General features: G+C 33.3%; 1 non-coding gene across 1 annotated transcript; it reads left to right on the top strand.

Annotated features, from left to right (window-relative positions):
- The first annotated feature begins 15,751 nt into the window (after positions 1–15,751).
- On the top strand, positions 15,752–15,858 carry LOC132799801 (small nucleolar RNA R71). Its single transcript, XR_009634680.1, has one exon. It is a non-coding gene; the product is annotated as a small nucleolar RNA R71 (small nucleolar RNA).
- Positions 15,859–19,076: the final 3,218 nt, after the last annotated feature.

The following is a 19,076-nucleotide window of genomic DNA, read 5'->3' as shown; positions in this document are numbered from 1 at the left end:
ATCGCTACCCGAGTCCGTATCGGCTTTTACCACTTGGATGCTTAAAATAGGCTTTGTATCTTCTAGTATGGACAAGCTCTATTGAGAATTGATTACCTCCTGTATAAATGCTCCCAGGTTGTCCTTAAATCTCTTAATTTGAGCTCTTGTAATTGGCCCAATCTTTATCAGTGTCGGGTCAGCACCACACCGGGTTATCGGTTGAGCAGGCTTGAGCAGAATCACACCATTTTGAACTAGGAATTAATTAATTTAAAATTGAAATAAGAAAATATCAACTTTCCTAAGTTAATTTTTCCAGCAAATAAACAAATAAAAATCAAAATAAAAGATAGTTTCCTAAAACAAAATGTCAAACTCAAATTAGGAAACTGGTTGACTAGTTGACAACTAAGCTGTCTTTATCCAATCTCCAGCTAGTTTAGGCTCCAAATTAGCTTCCATATGCCATGTAGGATGCCAAATAGGATTAATAATGATTTTTGATGTGTAAAGTCAACTCGCAAGTGCACGAATCATTTTCAAGTAATAAAGTGGAAAAATAGGGTTGTCGTACCCAAGGGATTTAGAATTAAATACCAAAGATAATTAGGTTTTGTTAATATTTGAACTAGCAATTAAGATGGCAATTGAAAATTAAATAAACTACATTAAACAAAAATAAGAAATTAAAATTAAATCAATTTCAGTAAGAGAGTGAGTTTAATAATTATGAATACTAGGGCATTTGATTTCACCACTAACTATTCCAATTTAATTACTTAAATATGTGAATTTAAATTAACGAGTAATTTTGTTAACCACACTTAATCACAAAATTAATCAAAAGTAGTTTCCACTCACAATTGATAATATTCACATAACCTAGTTTATTCCTTCAGGCCTATAAATGAAATCATGCAAATTCATCAAGCATAGATTAAGCAAATATTATGCATGCGACATAACTATTTTCCAATCAATTATGCATTCATGTAAATCATTGGAGATCTATAATATTATCCTTTTCCAAGCTCAAATATTATTAAAATCATTCATTCCTTCCGGTCTATGAAAGCATTAAGCATACCAATGATTTATTAACAAAACATATTACTAATTAAATAAAACTCAACATATATTAAAATATTTAGACCTTTATAGTTAGGGCTACATCATAGCCCTAGCTATGAAATTAGTTGACAAAAAAAATAATTTCAATATCCATAATTATAAAGAATAATAAGGTTCACAATTAAAGAGAAAAGATAAGAGAATAAAAACTATTGAAGAAATTCTCCTCCAAGAGCTCTCCAAGTCGTAGCACACATCTTTATGCCTCCTCCAAGCTCTTAATTAACTCTCTAAACTTTTATATCTACCTTCAATGTAGTGGGGACTATATATATAGGACCTTGGGAACCTTTTTCTCTCTTTATTTTCAATATAGGAGTCTTAGAAGATACCTTTTTTAGGTCATCAAGAGGGTTGGACGAATTTCATGTGTAAAAAGAAAATTTGATATTACTTGCTCTCCAATACTTTCCTTTTCTCTAATTCTTTCTGAAAAAAATAGTTAATTAGTCTAATTAACCCTTAATGAAGCATGTGACATGACATATTCCTCATTAATGATAAATTAATCAATTATTGCCACTTGTCTTTATCTTGGCCCTTAAATTGCCTTGATTCCCTCTTTTGATCAATGGTGGAGAAACTATAATATTCCTTTTTATAAATTCCAAACTTTAAATGACGATAACTCTTTGCTCGCACCTTGAAATTCAAAAATAATGAGACATTTGAGATCATCAGATCGTGATGATTCATATGGCATCCACTTCCATCATGAAATTCTCGATAGAATCTTTATGGAATCTTTAAGAAATCTTCTTGGAATATTTTCAATGCTTGATCCGTCTTCCCATCATAATTCGACCCAAGGAATCCATTTTTATGGTTGTTTTCTTAAAATTCTTCCTCTTTCACCTGGATTAAGAAAAATAAACAATTGAGTATCTTTCCATAACAAATTAACACAAACTAACAAATATTAAGCTATAAATATGGCATAAAATCATCAATATTTTAGACCTAACAAATTCCATACATTGCCCCTTGATTGAAATAAGTCATACTTCTTGAACAACAAAAAGAAGTCAAAGCCAACACCAAAATGAGCAATTTCGGCCAACAAGATGAGTCACGTGCACAAGTGGAATATGAATGCTTTTGCTTTTGCCTTGACATGATTTCATGGCTTCTTGGTGATATCAATTGTGTTCATAAAGTGTTGAATCCATTCATTGCTTCCCAAGGTAAAAAAATCTACCAAAATAGCTTGTCATGTGCATTTCCGCCTTTGTAACTTGGATACACATGACGGGCTTTGAATGTTTGGATAATGATGAGACCGGGCCAATCCGATATGGATGAAGACCGGGCTGATCACTAGAGCTCAAGCCAAGAAATTTAAGGAAAACCTGGCTGCTTTTATACAAGGAGTAATTAATTCTCAAAAGGACTTGTCAATACCTGAAGATATAAAGCCTGTTTTAAGCATCCAAGTGGAGGAAGCCGTTATGGATCCAGATAGCTGTTTTATTGTAAATATGGACTCCAAGCAGCAACGAATGGATCCAACACTTCTTGGATTCAATAAACATCACCAAGAGGCCATGGAATCTTGTTAGAGTAGAATCAAAAGCATCTGAAACAAGCTTGTACGGACAACATCTCAATTTGGTCGAAAATGTGTTGTTTAGCCGTTAACTTTGACTTTGCTTCTTGTTTAAGCAAGTTTGACTTATTCCAATCAAAGGACAATGTGTGGGAATAATTATTAATCATATTTGGCATCCTACATGGCATATTGAAGCTGATTTGGAGCTCAAACAAGCTAGACATTGGTCAAAGATAGCTTAGTAGTCAAACTAGTCAACTAGTTTTGTAATTTGATTTTGATTTTTTGTTTTAGAAAATTAGTCTTATATTTGGTTTCTATTTATTTATTTTCTAGAACAATCAACTTAGGAAAGTTATTATTTTATTATTTCAACTTAGGAAAGTTATTATTTTATTATTTTTATTGTAAATTAATTAATTCCTAATTCAAAATAAAGGAATTAATTAATTCAAATTAGTTTGGGAAAGTTGGTGAATTTTGGTCAACATGTTTCCTTTTCTTTTTGGTGGCCGATTTTAACCTAAATTTTTAGGGTTTATTATTATGTAACTCTAGCATATTTAAGGGCTTATTTTTTAGAAAGAACACACCTTTAATAATATTCAAAAAATAATTTGTGAGATTGAATTTTTTTTTTTTTTCTCTTTGAGCACCTAAAACACCATTAGAGAGTGTGTGTTTTAGTTTTGACTTATCAATACAAAATTCATCACCTATTGTGGCATCTTCATTTTACCAAGGTTTCTAATTATAGGTTGGTTAGGGGTTAAGGTTTATCCATAAGAACTTGAACTTAATTAAGATCCGGGCTAATATAATACGGGTTTAGGCATGAGTTTACCTAGGTTCGTATCAAATAATATCATGCCCTCTTTAGATTGAATCATTCCTTGGATGAAGCTAACTAGATTGTTTTTTAATTTCCTAGCTTGTGCCCTAGTGATTGCTTCTGACTTCATTTGTAAAGGATTAGCACCCCAGTTGGTAGTTGGTTGTATGGGTACAGACGGATTCTCATCAAATTATGTGGCACTTGTATGTTTTCAAAAATTGATCTTAGGAGTGGGTATTATCAAATTAGGATGAAAGAGGATGATGAATGGAAAATTGCATTTAAGATTAAATATGGATTGTATGAATGGTTAGTAATGCATTTTAGTTCAACTAATGCCCCTAGCACTTTTATGAGGTTAATGAATTATGTCATGCGTCTATTTGTAGGAAAATTTATGGTTGTATATTTTGATAATATTCTAGTGTGTAGCCAAAATCTTAATGAACATGTAGGACATCTTAGGCAAGTTTTAAATATTCTTAGGAAGGAAAGGTTATTTGCTAATATTAAAAAGTGTGATTTTTGTGAAGATGAGCTTGTTTTTCTTGGATTTGTTGTAAGTGCTGTAGGAACTAAAGTTGACCAATTCAAGGTGAAAACCATACAAGAGTGGCCGAAACCTACATCTATTTCCCATGTGAGGAGTTTTCATGGTTTGGCTAGCATCTATTGAAGATTTGTCAAGGATTTTAGCACCATTGTAGCCCCATTGACTGAATTTTGTCAAGAAGAATGTTGGATTCAAATGGGGCGAAGCGCAAAAGAAGTCTTTCAATTTGTTGAAAGAAAAATTAAGTATGCTCCTTTATTAGTTTTGCCAAATTTTTTTAAAACTTTTAAAATTGAATGTGGTGCTTCGGGTGTAGGTAATGGAGCTGCTTCAATTCAAAAAGGAAGACCCATAGCTTACTTTAGTAAGAAGTTAAATGGAGCTGCACTAAACTATCTAACCTAAGACAAAGAGATGTATGCTTTGGTGAGAGCTTTGAAGACACGGCAACATTACTTAATGCCGAAATAATTTATGATTCACATGGATCATGAATCATTAAAGCACATTAAAGGTCAAGGGAAGCTCAATCGAAGGCATGGTGAATACTTTGATTTGAGGGCAAATCCTTTTCAAGAGGAGGGGAATGATGAGAATCCGCCCATACCCGTACGACTGACGACCAGCTGAGGTGCTGATCTCGTACAAATGAAGATGGGGCCAATCACGAAGGCACAAGCTAAGAGATTCAAGGAAAACTTGATTAGATTTTATACAAGGTCTGATTCCAACTTAAGATAGCATGACAATACCCGAAGATCCATAGCCCATCTTGATGCGAACCCACTGAGCTCACACCACCGACAACTCATTAGGGTACTGAACTGGTACGGATGAAGACTGGACCGATCACTAGGGCTCAAGCTAAGAGGTTTAAGGACAATCTTGCTGCCTTTATCTAGAAAGTAATTCATTCTCAAAAGGGCTTGTCCATACCTGAAGATAAAAGACATGTTTTAAGTATCCAAGTGGTGGAAGCTGATACATCGGATACCCATACATCAGACATTTTATATCGGACACCCTTGCCTCGGACATCTGATCTTGGACTTCGGACATCGGATGTAACTTAGCTTGGACAGACATCAGTGAGCTCGGCTAGACATAACTTAGCTCGGACAGACATCAGTGAGCTCGGCCAGACACAAGTTAGCTCGGCTAGACATCAGTTAGCTCGGATAGGCCATAAGTTAGCTCGGACATCAGGCAGACATAAGTTAGCTCGGTTGAAGACATAATTTAGCCTAGATGTCAAAGTCAACTCGTTACCTAATTTGCGATTGACTTTATTTCTTTTTAGGTTTTTATTTATTTATTTTCTGGATAAATAACTTTAGGAATGTTTTTATTTTATTGTAAATCAATTAATTCCTAGTTTAATATAAAGGAATTAATTAATCAAACTTAGATTAGGAAATGAAGTATAGTTGTGGCCAACTAGGTTTCTTTATGTATGTAGTCGGTTTTTCCTAAGGTTTTTAGGGTCTATTTTGTTTCTTTCAAAGCCTATTTAAAGGCTTATTTTTCAATAAGAATACAACTTTGATTTGATTAAGAAAATACTTGTGAGATTAATTATCTTTTTGTTCTTAGAGAACACCTAAAACACCATTAGAGAATTGGTTGTTTTAGCTTGACTTATCAATAGGTTTTCCATCCCCTGTTGTGGCATCTACATTATACCAAGGTTTCTAACTACAGGTTGGTTAGGGGTTGAGGTCCATTCCATTAGAACTTGAACTTAATTAAGATCCGGGCTAATATAATACGGGTTTAGGAGCAGGTCGTCTTAGGTTCGTATCATTTGGTATCAGAGCTAAATTTTGTTCAGGTTTGATCTATCTTTATTTGCTTTATTTTTTTTTATGTTATTCAGCAATTTTAGCATTAGGTTAAGGTTGCATCCATCCCATACACGTTCTGCATCTTAAAAAAAAAAAAAAAAATTCATTCCTAGTTGAATTAGGATTTCCTAGTTTTATCGTTTTTTGTTTCCTAATTTGTTGGTTGTTTTTCATCATTGTTCTTGTTAATTTTGGTTTTTGTTGATTTTTCTTTGCTGTTTTAGTCTTAAATCTTTGCATTCATCTATTCAAAAAAAAAAAAAAAAGAGTTTACGGCAACATTTAAAAAAAAAAAAAACTGCACAATTGTGTTTATTTAGAGGTCACGGGTTTGGTGAATTTTTGGAGTTGGAATTGCAATTTTGCTAATTATTCTTGCTACTGCAGTTGTTTAGGTTCCGTAAGTGAAAAAAAAAATAAAGAAGAGGTAAAGCCGAATAAAAAAAAATAAAAAAAAATAAAAAATTTCGATTATTTATTGGAAATTTGTTTGCTGGAAATTTGTTGGAGCTGCTGGTTTTTTGATTATTTATTCAATATTTAAGTTGCTGGGAAATTATTTTTGCTGCTGGATATTTGGACTTTGGGTGCTTAAATTATTTGGATTAAAATTAGTTAAAGGAATTGATACAAAACTTGAATTACAAAGAACAACAACCAACAACTTTTCTATATTTTTGTTCTGTTTGATTCTTGTTCGTATTTGAATTTCTTTTTCTAGAATTTTATTCTTGAACTCATAATCTATTACCATCTGGTCCAGTTCTTCAAAATTCCAAAGTTTTCTCATTAATTTGCTTTATTTTGTCTAGAAAAACCGAAAATAGGTATTTTCATTCCGTTCGGCATTTATTTATTTTTGCTTACTGTTTTGTTGATAAGTTTAATTAAAACATACTAGTGATATAATTGCTGTTTTGTGGGTGTTTTAATTAGAACTTTGAGATAATTCATTGAGTGGAAAAAGGCAAGAGTGTTGAGCTTAAAAGAGGGTAAAAAGCCGAAACAAGTGTGCAAACACGAGTGTCGAGTCCTCATTTGAGTGAAACACGTAAGGGAGTGAAATTGTAAGGTCCTATTTTATTTCTATTGCATTATTATACTAACATGACAGAATCAAGAATGAGGAGAGGAGAGCCACCCTTGAGGATCAATGAGGAGGAGTCCGTAGCATTCCATGGCGATGCCCGAGCTACCAGGAGTCGAGACCAAGTGGACATGAGAGCTGTTTTGGAGTCAATACAGCAGGTTAGTGCTTAAGCTGAGCATGTGAATCAAAGAATGGGAAGGCTAGAAGCCTCACAAGGAATGTCGAATACAAGAAATAAAGCTGGCCATGGAGGGTGATGTGTAAAATCAACTCGCAAGTGCACGAATCGTTTTCAAGTAATAAAGTGGAAAAATAGGGTTGTCGTACCCAAGGGATTAAGTATTAAGTACCAAAGATAATTAGGTTTTGATAATATTTGAACTAAAATTAAAGATGGCAATTGAAAACTAAATAAACTAAATTAAATAAAAGCAATCAATTAAAATTAGATCAATTTCAAGTAAGAGAGAGAATTGAATAATTATGAATACTAGGGCATTTGATTTCACCACTAACTATTCCAATTTAATTACTTAGATATGTGAATTTAATTAACTAGTAATTTTGTTAACCATACTTAATCACAAAATTAATCAAAAGTAGTTTCCACTCACAATTGATAATATTCACATAACCTAATTTATTCCTTCCGGCCTATAAATTAAATCATGCAAATTCATCAAGCATAGATTAAGCAAATAATATGGCATGAGACATAACTATTTTCCAATCAATTATGCATTCATGTAAATCATTGGAGATCCATAATATTATCCTTTTCCAAGCTCAAATATTATTAAAATCATTCATTCCTTCCGGCCTATGAAAGCATTAAGTATACCAATGATTTATTAACAAAACATATTACTAATTAAATAAAACTCAATATATATTAAAATAATTAAACCTTCATAGTTAGGGCTACATCATAGCCCTAGCTATGAAAATTAGTTCATGGTAAAAATAATTTCAACATCCATAATTATTAAAAATAATAAGATTCACAATTAAAGAGAAAGGAAAAGAGAATAAAAACTATTGAACGAATTCTCCTCCAAGAGCTCTCAAAGTCGTAGCCTTCTTCTCCAAGCAAGCCCACGTCTCTCTGCCTCCTCCAAGCTCTCCAATTGATCTTCTAAAACTCTAAAACTTTAAAACCCTAGAACCTTTAAGAGAATCTTAGAAACTCCCAAAATTTGGGTTGTTTCTATTTAAGCCTCCTAAAAGCTCTTAAATAACTCTCTAAACTTGTATATCCTCCTTCAATGTGGTGGGGGCTATATATATAGGGCTTTGAGAATCTTTTTCTCTCTTTATTTTCAATGTGGGAGTCTTGGAAGATACCTTTTTTAGGCCATGAAAAGGGTTGGACGAATTTCATGTATAAAAAGGAAACTGTATATTACTTGCTTTCTATTACTTTCCTTTTATCTAATTCCTCCTAAAAAAATAGTTAATTAGTCTAATTTACCCTTAATGAAGCATGTGACATGACATGTGCCTCATTAATGATAAATTAACCAATTATTGCCACTTGTTTTTATCTTGGCCCTTAAATTGCCTTGATTCCCTCTTTTGATCAATGGTGGAGATTTAACTAGAATATTCCCTTTTATAAATTCCAAACTTTAAATGATGATAACTCTTTGCTCGCACCTCGAAATCCAAAACTAACGAGACGTTTGAAATCCTCAGATCGTGATGATTCATATGACATCCACTTCCATCATGAAATTCCCGATAGAATCTTTATGGAATCTTCAAGGTATCTTTTTGGAATCTTTTTAATGCTTAGTCCGTTCGAGCTCAAATCTTGCTTCCCATCATAATTCGACCCAAGGAATCCATTTTTATGGTTGTTTTCTTAAAATTCTTCCTCTTTTACCTAGATTAAGAAAAATACATAATTAAGTATCTTTCCATAACAAATTAACACAAACTAACAAATATTAAGCTATAAATATGGCATAAAATCATCAATATTTTAGACCTAACAAATACCCCCAAACTTAAGATTTGCTAGTGCCTAGCAAAGAAAAAGAATAAGAAAATGAAATTTTATTTAAAGAACATAAGATATTTTAATGAGGTGCCTCAAAGATTGTATAACATATGACTTTTCAAATGGTTTCAAAGTAATTGTGTAACTCAATACCTTATATTCTATCCAACATATATGATACTTCCAATGTGTGTGTGTGTGGAAATCAATTTATACACTTAATTATCATATGCTTGAATAAATTTACAAGAATTAGAGATTGATAATAACGTATGAACTACCATATGCTTGACTTAATTATCACTCTCCACTAATGTAGGTTAACGCACCACCTTAAATCATTAGGACTTCATGGTTTCTATTGTTAAGGCTAATGGATAAGGCTAAAGAAAGAAAAGGATAGGATATAATAAATCAAAGAAAGAAAGCTAAAATTAAATATCAATGAATAAATTACTTGTAAAATTTGTTTCTTTATTAGAACTTCTTTTCTTATTTTAACTTCAATTTCAATATCCTTTTTCTCCTTTTTATTGTGCATACATTCTTCAAATCACACAATTCTTTCTTTATTTCTTTTTTTTTTCTTTTTTTTTTCTTTCTTTTCCACTAAACCCCCAAACTTATTTTTCTTCTTATTGCACATTCAAACCTCCAATTTACACAAAAATGCATACTAGAGCCAAATTCACCAAATACTTAACCTCCAAACTTTATTTTTTTTTTCTTTTTTTTCTATTTCAACACTCAAACAAGCTCACAAGCATATATTCATATCAATTCAATTAAAGCTCTCTTTGTAGTATGTTCAAGGTAGGAAAAAGAAATTTAAGGCTCAAAAAGGGTAAGTAAATGTGCTTTAATGAAGAAAAGGCTCTAATACATCTTTATGCATCCTAAAGGCTCAAATAAGGTACTAGTGGAAGATAATGTATTAGGTTGGCTTGAAAGGCTCAAACTTAAACAAACGATGGCCTAAATCATGTTCTTAGTAATGCATTCACCTAGGATTTCGCCTCAAGCAATAATCAAGCAAGTTCTAGAGTTTAATTAATAATAAAGTACTCTAATTCATGCAAACCTTCTTCAAAACACAATCTAAATTATGCATTATTGATTATGTGCTCAAAATTTATTGAAAGTAACAATATGCGAATATAACTTCAAGCATTTAAGCATACACAAAAACAAATCCACCATCTAAAAACCAATTTATTTTCAATCATAGTCTTATCATTGGCTCATTAAAGTACTTAAGAAAACACCACAAAAACAAATTTTTTTTTTTAATTTTTATAATAATGAAGGAAAATAAAAACTAAAACTAACATTTTTGAAAACTTATAAAAACACTTAAATGGACAAGATTTAAAAGATGCAAAGCATGCTTTTCACCCCCAAACTTAAAATGAACAATGTGCTCATTGTGAAAAACATAAAATAAAGCAAAAGTAAATAAAAGGTAAAGAATACTCCCCTTTGAAGACATGGAATGTTCCTCGTAATGTGAAAAAAATTTTATGTACTCCAATGCATATTAAAGGTGGTTATACTCCAAAAACCTAACTTTAGACTTGAAATTCTCAACATTCGTCTTTTGCTCTTTTACACCTAAACATCTTAAAACCTTGCAAAAACTCAAACAAAACACATCAAAACAACCTAAAAACAAGAAAACAACAAAAAACAGCTAAAATAAATAGATAAATATAAGGTAAAGAAAGAAACTTGGGTTGCCTCCCAAGAGCGCTTGTTTAAAGTCATTAGCTTGACTCCTCCCTTTAACTTAATTAAGATCATCCAAGTAGAGGCTAGTCTCAAGCACTCCACCTTCATAATATGGCTTCAACCGCTGCCCATTCACCTTAAAACTTTCATGTCCCGGTTTGGTGATTTCAATTGCTCCACTTGGAAAAATTTGTACAATATCATAAGGTCCACTCCATCTTGATCTTAATTTACCTGGAAACAATTTAAGTCTAGAGTTATAAAGAAGTACCTTTTGTCCAACATGAAAGTTCCTCTTTTTAATCATCTTGTCGTGCCATCTCTTTGTCTTTTCTTTGTAAATCTTTGCATTCTCGAAAGCATCCATCCTAAATTCTTCAAGTTCATCCAATTGCAATAGCCTATTCTTGCTCACAGCCTCTTGATCAAAATTGAGAAACTTGGTTGCCCAATATGCTTTATGCTCCAATTCCACGGGAAGATGACATTCCTTACCAAAAACCAGTTTATACGGAGAAGTACCAATGGGGGTCTTGTAGGCGGTCCGGTATGCCCAAAGTGCATCATCTAGCTTTAAGCTCCAATCCTTTCTTGAAGCATTGACCGTCTTCTCCAAAATCCGCTTTATTTCCCTATTTGAAATTTCTACTTGCCCACTAGTTTGTGGGTGGTAAGGAGTAGCAATTTTATGTCTAACACCATATTTAGCAAGAAGGGATTCAAATTGTTTGTTGCAAAAATGAGTGCCACCATCACTAATGATTGCTCGGGGTGTACCAAATCTAGTAAAAATGTATTTTTTAAAAAATTTCAATACAACTCGTGCATCATTAGTAGGTAGTGCACTAGCTTCAACCCATTTAGAAACATAATCCACAGCAACTAAAATATATTTATTACCACAAGAAGAAGGAAAAGAACCCATGAAATCAATACCCCAAACATCAAACAATTCTACCTCAAGGATATTCTTCAAAGGCATCTCATTCTTCCTTGATATGTTCCCGGTTCTCTGGCACCTATCACACCCTTGCACATAAATATTAGTATCTTTAAACATAGATGGCCAATAAAATCCAGAATTTAAAATTTTTGCTATGGTTTTTCTAGTCCCAAAATGCCCCCCATACTCACTAGAATGACAACTTTTAATAATGGACATTGTCTCTTCTCTAGCAACACACCTCCTAATTATACCATCGGCACACTTCTTAAAAAGATAGGGGTCATCCCAAAAGTAATACCTACTTTCCTTAAGAAACTTATGCTTTTCATATGGTTTTTCCAAACTAGGCGGCATAACATTAGTAACCAAATAATTAACAATGTCAGCATACCAAGGTACATCAAACATACCATCAACCTTAAACACTTTCTCATCTGGAAAACACTCTTCTATATCTCTTTCTTCTTTTTCCTCACTCAATTCCAACCTAGACAAGTGATCAGCTACTAGGTTTTCTACTCCTTTTTTATCCAAAATTTCTAAGTCAAACTCTTGAAGTAACAAAACCCATCTAATTAACCTAGGTTTAGACTCTTTCTTACTCATGAGGTACTTAATTGCACTATGATCGGTATAGACAATGGTCTTAGAACCTAACAAATATGCTCTAAACTTATCAAAAGCAAAGACAATGGCAAGCATCTCTTTCTCAGTAGTAGCATAATTAAGTTAAGCATCATTCAAAGTTCTAGAAGCATAATATTACATGCAGTTTTTTATCTTTCCTTTGTCCCAAAACAGCTCCTATAGCATAATCACTAGCATCACACATAATTTCAAAAGGTAGATTCCAATTAGGAGTACACATAATGGGAGCACATATTAATTTTTCTTTCAAAAGATTAAAAGCATGCATGCATTCATCATCAAAAACAAAGGGAACATCTTTATTCAACAAGTTACAAAGAGGTTTAGTTATCTTGGAAAAATCCTTAATGAATCTCCTATAAAAGCCCGCATGCCCAAGAAAACTCCTAATACCTTTTATTGAAGTAGATGGAGGCAATTTCTCTATAACTTCTATTTTAGCTTTATCTACCTCAATTCCCCTTTTAGAAACCTTATGACCTAAAACTATGCCCTCTTGAACCATAAAGTGACATTTTTCCCAATTAAGCACAAGATTCGTTTCTTTACACCTTAGAAGAACCCTAGATAAATTTTGCAAGCAAGAGGTAAAAGAATCACCAAATACACTAAAATCATCCATAAAGATCTCAATGATATCTTCTACCATATCCGAAAAGATGGACATCATACACCTTTGAAAGGTTGCAGGTGCATTGCATAAACCAAAAGGCATCCTTCTATAGGCAAAAGTTCCATAAGGACAAGTAAAAGTAGTCTTTTCTTGATCATCAGGGGCAATAGCTATTTGATTGTAACCGCTATAACCATCTAGAAAACAATAATATTCCTTACCGGCTAACCTTTCTAACATTTGATCAATGAATGGCAAAGGAAAATGGTCTTTTCTAGTGGCCTTATTAAGCTTCCTATAATCAATACACACTCTCCACCCAGTAACTAACCTAGTAGGAATAAGCTCACTCTTATCATTCTCTTGCACAGTCATCCCACCTTTCTTAGGAACTACTTGAATAGGACTTACCCAATTACTATCCGAAATAGGATAGATAATCCCGGCATCTAAAAGCTTTAAAATCTCACCATGAACCACTTTCTTAAGATTAGGATTAAGCCTCCTTTGATGTTCTACAGTCGGTTTATGGTCTTCCTCCATAAGTATTTTGTGCATACAAATAGAGGGGCTAATACCCTTAATATCAGCTATAGTCCAACCTAGTGCAGTTTTATGTTCTCTTAAAACTTCTAAAAGTTTGTCTTCTTGGTCCTCACTAAGGGCGGATGAAATTATTACCGGAAGGGTATTATTAAATCCTAGAAAAACATATTTTAAATGACTAGGTAGTGGCTTCAAATCAATTATAGGTGGGTGCTCAACACTCGGTATCTTTCTAGGTCCACTCTCACCTAAATCCTCAAACTTTCCAACATAATCTACCTCACAGTGGGTGGCTATATCTATGATGTTACACTCTTGTTTTTCTTCTTCTGTACATGGTCCAAATAACTCACTCAATCCTAAGGGATCTAAATTACTTTCCTTTGCCATATCATTTACCAATTCATCACATGCATCAACAAGAAAGCAGCAAGAAATTTCATCAAGATTAGGAAATTTAACAACATTAGGGATTTGAAAACTTACCTCCTCATTGAGTACTCTAAGGGTTACTTGCCTTTGTTGTACATCAATTAGGGCACTTTCGGTTGCAAGAAATGGTCTTCCAAGAATGATTGGAATGTTGTCATCTTCCTCCATATCAAGTATCACAAAGTCTGCAGGGAATATGAACTTGTTTACTTTTACAAGTACATCCTCCAATATTCCCCTTGGCCTTTTTATGCTTCGATCTGCCATTTGAAGAGTCACTGTGGTAGGCTTCACATCTCCCACTCCAAGCTTCCTGTAAATGCTATATGGCATCAAATTAATGCTAGCACCTAAATCACAAAGAGCCATAAAATTATAATGTCCAATGTTACACGGGATATCAAAGCTTCCTGGATCTTTTAACTTGGGTGGAATCCTATGGTGTAACCTAGCACTACTCTCCTCACTCAAAGCTACTAACTCATAATTCTCCCACCTCCTCTTGTTTGACAATATCTCCTTCAAAAACTTAACATAGGAAGGCATTTGTTCTAAGGCATCTATGAAAGGGATATTTACATGCAATTGCTTAAATACATCAAGAAACTTTTTAAATTGATTATCTAACTTTGCATTCCTAAACCTAGATGGGAAAGGTGGAGGTGGGGTTTTCTTGTAGGCTTGATTCTTCTCCTCATTTTCGTTGTGCTTGTCAATAGGTTTGGTTAGGTAAGGTGCTGGTTCAACTTTCTTTGATCCAGTTGGTGAGCTCTCGGCCTCTTTTACATGTGGTGGTATGTACTTTGTTGGTGGAGACTTCATGGCATCACTTAAACCTTCATCTTTTCTCCTATAAGCCTCATTATGCTCCACATTTGATTTTAAGTTGTCATGTGTGACCAAGTGTGATGTTGAGTCTATAGGGCTCTCTTCATCTTCATCATCAAGAATTACCATCCCTTTGTCACTTTCTTTAGGCCCGGCTACTTGCTTTCCACTTCTTAATGTAATGGCTTGAACCTGCTCCTTTGGGTTCTTCTCCGTTTGGCTTGGCAAAGTTCCTTGACTTCTTTGGAATTGAGTTGCTAATTGACCTATTTGGTTCTCCAAGCTTTTGATTGCAGCCATTTGGTTGTTGAACATTTGACTATGGTTTGTCAATTGTTGCTCAGTTCTCTGCATGAAAGAATTAGTACTATTAGATAACTCTTGCAAGGATTGTTCAAGTGAAGAAAATTGAGTTTGAGCTTGAGAAGAATTTTGATTTTGATGTGCAAGTTGCGGCTTTTGGTAGAATGGAGATTGGAATTGTTGTCTTTGAAACCCTCCACTTTGTCCTTGATTAGACCCTTGCTGGTTGTTGTTAGACCATGAAAAATTTGGGTGGTTCCTCCATCCTGGATTATATGTGTTAGAATATGGATTGTTTTGTTGCTTTTGGAAGTTCCCTACAAAATTAACATCATCAGAAGCAAAGGGATTTCCAACTTGGCAATCCACACTCTTATGATCATGAGCACCACATAAATCACAAAAAAAAAAATTATTATTAGATTGGATAGAATTCACCCCTATTTGACCAAATTGAGTATTCAACGTCTTCATGAATTGGGTTGCAAGTTGAGCTCCTAAGTTGTTAATATCAACATCTTCCACGGCCTTTACTTGACTTCTTCCATTTAGTCTCCTCTCACTTGGATATTGGTAGTTATTATGGGCCATCTCTTCAATTAATTCAAATGCTTCTGATTGCCTCTTCTTCATTAAAGAACCTCCTACAGCTGCATCTACCAATTGTTTGTTACCATAATCTAGACCATTATAGAAAATCTGTACCTGTATCCATGTTGGAAAACCATGGTGTGGGCATCTTCTTAATAGTTCCTTGAAGCGCTCCCATGCATCATACAAAATCTCTTGGTCCCATTGACAAAAATTGTTTATATCACTTTTCAATTTTGCGGTCTTTGATGGAGGAAAAAATTTGTCTAGGAATTTTGCCTCCATAGCATCCCATGTAGTGATAGTACCTGCAGGTAAAGAATTTAACCACACTTTTGCCTTGTCTCTAAGAGACCAAGGAAAAAGTCTTAATCGAAAAGCATCATCAGAAACACCATTTTGTTTAGACATATCACACAATTGAAGAAAACTAGAAATATGCATGTTTGGATCTTCATGAGGCAAACCACAAAATTGAACATTATTAAGCAAAGAAGTAGTAGATGCTTCAATTTTAAAATTGTTTGCTTCAATGGGTGGTCTCCTTATGCAAGACAAATCACCAACTTTCTTGTGAGCAGCATACTCGCATATGGGCAAATCATCTTCTCTTTGGTTGGCCATTGCACCTTCTTGAGTTCCTTGGTCTATACGTACCCAAGTACCCCTTATGGCTTGTTTTCTAGGTGCTGGTTTATTTTCTAAGTCAACTTCCTCCTTGAACTCTTGATCACCACTATGACTCATACACAACACCTAATTCCTAAAAAGAGAGCAAGGAAAATAAGTTAGAAAGAAAATTAGAAAATTAAACAAGAAAAAAAAAATTATTAGAATTCTAATGTTGCTAACTAATCTAACAATTAAAATCAATTAGCGATAAAGAAAAACAAACTAACACTTAACTAAAAGATAAATGAAAATAACTCTAGGAAATAATGAACCAAACGAAAAGAATGAAAAAAATTAAACCCTTTTGTGAGGTATGCTTTTAAAGTAAACAATTATGCCAAACTAAAATTTCAACTAAAAGTAAGCTAAACCTAATCTTATTCAACCAAACAAATAAAAAAAAAAATAATAAAATCCCTAAGTATGCTAGACTTGTAACCTAAGCACCAATAAATTAAAAACACAATTTTGGTTTCAAGTACCACAAAATAAGTATTAAAAATTCAAAGCAAGTTGGCCAAACAAGCAAAAAATTAAAACCCTAGCATGCAACACTAAAACCAAAATTAAGAAACAAATATAAAAATTTAAAATAAGAAAACAATGATCAAAGTACTACTAAACCCAATCCGAATTAATATTAATGCCTTAATCCCACGCAACGGCGCCAAAAACTTGATGTGTAAAATCAACTCGCAAGTGCACGAATCGTTTTCAAGTAATAAAGTGGAAAAATAGGGTTGTCGTACCCAAGGGATTAAGTATTAAGTACCAAAAATAATTAGGTTTTGATAATATTTGAACTAAAATTTAAGATGGCAATTGAAAACTAAATAAACTAAATTAAATAAAAGCAATCAATTAAAATTAGATCAATTTCAAGTAAGAGAGAGAATTGAATAATTATGAATACTAGGGCATTTGATTTCACCACTAACTATTCCAATTTAATTACTTAGATACGTGAATTTAATTAACTAGTAATTTTGTTAACCATACTTAATCACAAAATTAATTAAAAGTAGTTTCCACTCACAATTGATAATATTCACATAACCTAATTTATTCCTTCCGGCCTATAAATTAAATCATGCAAATTCATCAAGCATAGATTAAGCAAATAATATGGCATGAGACATAACTATTTTCCAATCAATTATGCATTCATGTAAATCATTGGAGATCCATAATATTATCCTTTTCCAAGCTCAAATATTATTAAAATCATTCATTCCTTCCGGCCTATGAAAGCATTAAGTATACCAATGATTTATTAACAAAACATATTACTAATTAAATAAAACTCAATATATATTAAAATAATTAAACCTTCATAGTTAGGGCTACATCATAGCCCTAGCTATGAAAATTAGTTCATGGTAAAAATAATTTCAACATCCATAATTATTAAAAATAATAAGATTCACAATTAAAGAGAAAGGAAAAGAGAATAAAAACTATTGAACGAATTCTCCTCCAAGAGCTCTCAAAGTCGTAGCCTTCTTCTCCAAGCAAGCCCACGTCTCTCTGCCTCCTCCAAGCTCTCCAATTGATCTTCTAAAACTCTAAAACTTTAAAACCCTAGAACCCTTAAGAGAATCTTAGAAACTCCCAAAATTTGGGTTGTTTCTATTTAAGCCTCCTAAAAGCTCTTAAATAACTCTCTAAACTTGTATATCCTCCTTCAATGTGGTGGGGGCTATATATATAGGGCTTTGGGAATCTTTTTCTCTCTTTATTTTCAATGTGGGAATCTTGGAAGATACCTTTTTTAGGCCATGAAAAGGGTTGGACGAATTTCATGTGTAAAAAGGAAACTGTATATTACTTGCTCTCTATTACTTTCCTTTTATCTAATTCCTCCTAAAAAAATAGTTAATTAGTCTAATTTACCCTTAATGAAGCATGTGACATGACATGTGCCTCATTAATGATAAATTAACCAATTATTGCCACTTGTTTTTATCTTGGCCCTCAAATTGCCTTGATTCCCTCTTTTGATCAATGGTGGAGATTTAACTAGAATATTCCCTTTTATAAATTCCAAACTTTAAATGATGATAACTCTTTGCTCGCACCTCGAAATCCAAAACTAACGAGACGTTTGAAATCCTCAGATCGTGATGATTCATATGACATCCACTTCCATCATGAAATTCCCGATAGAATCTTTATGGAATCTTCAAGGTATCTTTTTGGAATCTTTTTAATGCTTAGTCCGTTCGAGCTCAAATCTTGCTTCCCATCATAATTCGACCCAAGGAATCCATTTTTATGGTTGTTTTCTTAAAATTCTTCCTCTTTTACCTAGATTAAGAAAAATACATAATTAAGTATCTTTCCATAACAAATTAACACAAACTAACAAATATTAAGCTATAAATATGGCATAAAATCATCAATATTTTAGACCTAACAGAGGGCGAGGCCGAGGACGAGGAGGTCGCGAGAGACCGAGAGAGGCATTTGATGAGGAGCCATTCGGTGGAGACTTTGAGGAAGGTATGGATGAAACTTTTGCTGTCCAAGATAGAGCTGGCCATGGGAGATATAGGAGGGAAGATACTGATGATGATTTGGTAAATATCAAGATTAACATCCCACCTTTTATGGATAAAAGTGATCCCGAAGCTTATTTGGAGTGGGAAGAAAAAATGGAGATGATTTTTGACTGCCACAACTATTCGGAAGGTAAGAAGGTGAAGTTGGCAGCAATGGAGTTTGGTCATTATGCACTCCAATGGTGGACAAATGAGCAAAATACTTGAAGGAGAGTTGGTGAC

Source organism: Ziziphus jujuba, chromosome 10, assembly GCF_031755915.1.
Source record: "Ziziphus jujuba cultivar Dongzao chromosome 10, ASM3175591v1".
NCBI classification, from domain to species: Eukaryota; Viridiplantae; Streptophyta; class Magnoliopsida; order Rosales; family Rhamnaceae; genus Ziziphus; species Ziziphus jujuba.
This window is presented reverse-complemented; position numbering and strand designations above follow the sequence as displayed.